The sequence below is a fragment of the Simochromis diagramma genome, unplaced genomic scaffold (genome assembly GCF_900408965.1).
Source record: "Simochromis diagramma unplaced genomic scaffold, fSimDia1.1 OVJJ01000799.1, whole genome shotgun sequence".
Classification (NCBI taxonomy): Eukaryota; Metazoa; Chordata; class Actinopteri; order Cichliformes; family Cichlidae; genus Simochromis; species Simochromis diagramma.
In genome coordinates this window covers 409-6,185 of record NW_024386922.1, presented here as the reverse complement: position 1 = coordinate 6,185, position 5,777 = coordinate 409, and the positions used below count along the sequence as shown (strand labels likewise).

The window sequence follows — 5,777 nt, the reverse complement described above, 5'->3', positions numbered from 1 at the left end:
TAATGTTTCTTCCCGTGGAGGCAGGTGGGAGAGGAGGCAAAAGAGGAAATGGAGCTTGACGTGGAGGAGGTTCATGGAGGAGAGATTGAGGATGTAGAGGACAGTGGAGAGCAGGCTGGTGAAGTAATCAGACAGGATGAAGAGTCGGACATGATCGAGGACGGGGAGGCTGATAGCCTGGAAGGAGGTGTGGAGGGAGTTTCACCTGAAGCAGCAAATGAATCACTTGCCCCCAAGGGACCAGAGGAAAGGGACACAGGGACAGGACAAGAGAGTGAAGATTGGAGGGGGAATGAAACTGTCAGGGTCACCCACTCACCTCCCAGACCAAGTGAACCAAGGAGGAACTTGCCGAGGAGTCGGCGTCCCCCTAAGAGACTGACTTATGGGTCGAGAGTTAACGAACCAGGGGAGGATCAGGAGAAGATAGAAAGGGGATGGAAGCTGTGGCAGAGGACCAAAGCAAGAAGGGCTGCAGGAAACACATAAGATGCACACATAGACATTTTCGCATTACACTGCACATCTTCCACCACCGTTATTCTTGTATACATAGTGAGACTGTTCTGTTTTATTTTGTTTTGTTTGATGACTGGGACGCCATCACTTAAAGGAGGGGCGGATGTAAGGTAGTGACTGGAATAAGTCACAAGGTGTCGCTGTTGAGCTGCATATATGGTGTAAAATTTAGCAATTTTGACCATTTGTCCTCTGCAGGACACCGTACTTCAGATTTCTTGTTCGCGCGGGCGCCATCTTGGTTCAGTGTTTGCTGTGATTTGAAAAGGTAAGCACTGCCAGTGGCGAACTGCATCAGTTTTGTGTTGTACTCATCCCCGAGACCGTGGAATGTTGTAGAAGGCACGGTTATTGTTACTTAATGTGTATTCTGTGTATATGTGTTGTTGTATTTTGCAATGTTGATGGTCACGCAGTGTTTGCTGTGATTTGAAAAGGGCCAGCAGCAGAGTTGGAGTGGTGTTTGCCCCTGCTTCCGAATAAACGGCACGGTCCGAGCCACAAATCGAGCGCCTGTGTCCGACTGGTCTCTCTGCGGTGCACCCCAATCCAACACAAACTAACACAACGCAGAGTCCGGGGTGTAGGGAGGCCCCTGCACTGGTTGGGTTACATTAGTATAAGGTCAAAAGCTTCAATAAATGATCATCGATGCAATGCTTGTTGCATGATTCTCATACAATAATAATGCTGATATTAAAATAACAGTAAAACACCCCCTTTTATCCCGTTTCACTTGACCCATAAACGTTTATAAATGCCTCTTTTAAATTTTATTTCCCCCTGTTCTCCCCTTACTGACCACAGCAGGGGAATCTTAGTTTTGAATCAGCCATGAATCCAGCTCACCTGATTCATCAGTGAGCTCCACCATCACTGGCGTCTGACAGGGTGGCGCTGCACACTCTACCTTTAATGTCACTATTTTCAACCTGTTAATTAGAGTGCTTAAACCTGAAGTCGACTACGTCCACAACAAGTCAATACAGCTGTAAATGTGGCCAATTATCAATCTATTACCAATCAATAACAACAGACAACTTCTATTTTATGAATGCTTTAAATCAACCACTCACCCAGAGGATCTCCAATCCCAGGAAATTCCTTCTCCTCAGTCAATGAGTCTGTCCTCCTTCCATGCCCTGGTAACTGGTCCATCCAGAGCCATATGATCTCAAATATACATACAACAAGCCAAACCACACCTTGGTCACACCAACCCTCTTCCGCCCCGAAGATGTCCAATGCCATCCTAGTATGGACCGAAAGTGGCTTTAACGCTGACTGTCCAGACAATCCATTTTATAACATTCCCTGGTCAGATCTGCCAATCTCCGCCCCAGGGTTTTAACCATTTTGCAATTTTCATTAGTTTCTATGTTTTTTCTAGTTTTGCCTCCAGATTTTCAATTTTTTACCAGTTGGAATCAGTTTTTACCAATTCTTTGCTAGTTTAGTCTAGTTTTTATTTTCTGAAAATCCTTAATTTTAGTTTAGTTTTGATTAGTTTCAGTTATAGTTATAGTTTTAGTTGTGTTTTGCAAAACTTAAGTGTAACCAAATCCCAGTTCCATCATATCAGTCATGCTCTTCTGGTTATCCTTGGGTGTTGAGACTAATAACTATTAACTCTTGCCGCACCGAGTGTTCCTAATTTTGGTTGAAGTGAATTGATAACCTTTTTTAAAGGCGATTGACTCACACAGTTATTTAGATGTCCCAGTCCTGTTGTCTCGGGATACATCACGCTGCCTTATCTGGGGTTAGCTGTTTTCTGGGGATGCGGGTTGAGTGGGGGAGCTCTTCAAGGAGGGGGAGTGTGCTCCCCCTGATGAGCTCTTCAAGGTAAGCTAGGTTAGCCTTCTTGTGTGAGCTTTTCAAGTGCACTTCAAGGTTTGTGGGATTTTTAGTTTTATAAATGTCCCTCATAACCCCCTGATGACCCAGTATTTCATTTTTGCGCACTGTAGTACACATTTAGTTTTTGCTTGTAGCTCTCATACTCTACTTGCCACTCCTCTAAGTCCTGATGTTTCTTAGAGAGGACAACAGTACCTTTAAAATTATATCACATGTGTGGGGGTGTGGCCTTGCCAATTGTTTTTCCCACCTTTTCAAAATGGCTGGCGTGCCCACAAGCACATTTTATGGAAGAAAGGAAGGTAAGCTTAATATTTACATTTAAAATGTTTTGTTAAACTCAGATTTTTATTAATTTTCAAAGAATAAACATCTAGTAAATGATTTGAGGCGTCTTTAAGAATTAGGCTCATTTAGTTTCACGGAGAACATGACTAATTTATTAATGTGTGCTCCACACATTGGGACTTTGTACTTATATTTATTTCACTTTTTCCTAATAGACAACTCTTTAACAAAGGCAGAGAGAATTCATAGCAGAATAATTGAGCGAGATTCAAACATAGATTCTTCTGAGGATGAGAGTCATGTGAGCCAGATAGGAGAGGGTGAGAACCCAGGAGGAGCCACACAAAGATTATCAAGATGCAGTGGCAGATGTAATAGAGAAAGACACAGGGCCACCTGAAAACTGTCGTCCTATCTGGTCCAAAACCAACCTGTAGGAGAATCTGGAATTTTGATTTTGAGTTAAAAATAAAATATGGGTAAAATGCAGAAATGTTTTCCAGTAAAGTAAAAAAATAAGAGTCGCAGTTTTAGCTGAATCCATGACACCTGATTGTTTCTACAAGATCACGTCGTTGCTAAAAGTTATCAGTGATCTCAATGTGCGAAAAGAACTCCCAGTATCTGGAGTTCAAGCTCCTCTTAGCTGAGAAACCTGGGACAAACATGTGAACAAGACCTGAATAATACCAGTAATGAAGAGTTCTCTCCAAAAATCAAGAAAAGGAAGCCCCAATCAGATGAGAGTGTAGCAAAATATGGTTCACTCCACTTGCCTGAAATGGTTAACAGTCCAAGGCATTTCAGTTGTAGAATGGTTGGGTGCAACAGTAAAACATATGTGAGATGTGGGAAGTGCCAAATGTTCCTTTGTGTCTCCAAATAAAAATAAAAATCACAGTACTTCCTCAGATATCATAAATGAATTGACTTTTGTGAAATAGAAAGCCCAGTGCAATCACTTGTTCCTGAACCAATGGCTTACAGCTAGTGAAGTGTCAGTGACTTCTAAGTTGATCCCTGATCTACATTTTTATGATATTGACATATAAATAAGTTTTAATATCCTGCTTACAAAAATTTCAGTGGAACATGTAATCTTCTTAAATAGCTCTTGAATGTTGTTAGTTTCACATTCGTGATCAATGAACTCCCCTTGTGCACTGTGGTGCACATGTTGTAAAATTTAAATAAAATTAGTTAAAAACAATTTTGTTTTTGTAATGTGTTTTTACCATCCCAACACTTGATTTATCTGAAAGAAAAAAAGAAAAAGAAAAAGAAAAAATGAAAATACTTTTCCTTTTTTCTCTTTTCTTCCTCCCTGAGTCTCAGGGGGACATTGTATCTCTTTCCACTACAAGACTCTTGCTATATCTAAAAAAACAGTCATATTCAAAGTGATCCCAAATTGGACTCTGGCGCTTTCTCCCGACTTTTCCTGACATGATTCTGCGCGTGGACGAAGCAGCAACACAGACGACTCGACAAACTTACTGCGTTGACTCTTATCGTAGGGCACGCACACATCAATGCAACTAAACACATTTTGCTATAAATCCAGTTAATTTTAGTTAGTTTTGTGAACATTCATTACAGTATTAGTTAGTTTTCCTTTTTGTTTTGATTTTATTACCGTTAACGCAAGTTTTTCCATTTCTAGTTTTCGTTATTTCATTTGTTGTCTTTAATAATAATAATCTTCTCTGCACACTGGAATAAACATAATCAATATGATCAACATTTTGCTGCGTGTCAATTCACCATCTTATCGATTCAAGTGCTCCATCCTTATGTGGTTTGTGACATTATGTTTATCTAAACCTCCACTCTGTCTCTAAATGTTTGAAGAATTTTTTAAGTTCGGGGTCAAATTTTGAGAATTTGACCATAAGTGAAAGTTATGGCATTATCACCCCCTTTGGGGATTACCTTTTTCCAGTTTTGATGATATTCCTCCCCATTCTCTATTTTTTGCAAGCACCCCTTTTTCGGTGGCGAGAAACTGTTGGTGTGATCAAGCGGGTGCTGTAAAAACAAAAGCTCAGGACAGAACAGTCACCAGTCATGTACTTCATACAAAATTAGCATATATCGAACTTCATATTGATCCTCTGAGTGTAATGGTACATTTTAATTTGAACTTCTCAAAGCTAAAACAATATTTTCTTTATTTTGCTCTTGTTCTTGTGCAGCATCACCCCTCAGCACATGCCCCTGTTATTTTATCTTACTTTTAAATTGTTGACTACTTCAAGAAAGCGCCCAAAAGACGGGGACCAGTGTTTATCATTACATATCTCCATTTTGAGTGTGGCTGTCTATCATTCCCCTGTTATTCATAGACCTCGGTGGAGGGTTTTTTTTTTTTTTTTTTTTTTTTTTTTTACCTCTATAAAAGTTAATTAACTCTTTACAGTGACCCACTATGGTTAATAATAACATGCTCAGTCCTGAGTGGAATCAAACCTTTTCTTCACTTTAGCATTTAACATTCCCAACCATATAATATGATACATTAATCGAAACACAGCTATTAAAACACAATTTTCTTAATGCAAACATCAGTAACTCAAAATTAGCAACCAAAGGGTTCAGTCTGCAGTTCACACTCCTGTGAAGCTACAGCCTCCCCCTTTAGTCTCTGTCATCCTTCTGCTCCTGCAACAACAAAGAAAAGCAAGACAAAACCTCCACCGTTCTTCATCACCACCGGTGGATCACACCTCTCAGATGTTCTTATCTCAGTGCACTGTAACAAAAGCACAAACAAACGCAACCAATAAAATACTAATAAAGTAACAAATACTGGGGCCCATTGCAAACATGTCCAAGCATAAAACCATCTTTCTCTCTCTTAGAGAAAGAAAACAATCCAAACCTCACTGATAAAATCAACCTAGTGTCAAGCAAAACCCAAAAATCAACCAAAACTTCACCAGAAAGTTTTCCTCCCTCCCGGGACAATATTGTGCAGGAATACAGGCACCGTAACTCCTTTTGCACTGACAAAAACATGTTGGATTTACTTGATTCAATAGTGGACACTGGTTGCACACAAAGGTTTTGCTTTGGCAGAAACTTAAACAACTGAGTCAAATCAACACAAC

At 40.1% G+C, this 5,777-nt stretch overlaps 1 long non-coding RNA gene across 1 annotated transcript; it reads left to right on the top strand.

The window, feature by feature from the left end:
- The first annotated feature begins 397 nt into the window (after nucleotides 1–397).
- LOC120736655 lies at nucleotides 398–4,045 on the top strand. The gene is made up of 2 exons (XR_005696564.1): nucleotides 398–2,364; nucleotides 2,402–4,045. It is a non-coding gene; the product is annotated as an uncharacterized LOC120736655 (long non-coding RNA).
- The last annotated feature ends 1,732 nt before the right edge of the window (nucleotides 4,046–5,777 follow it).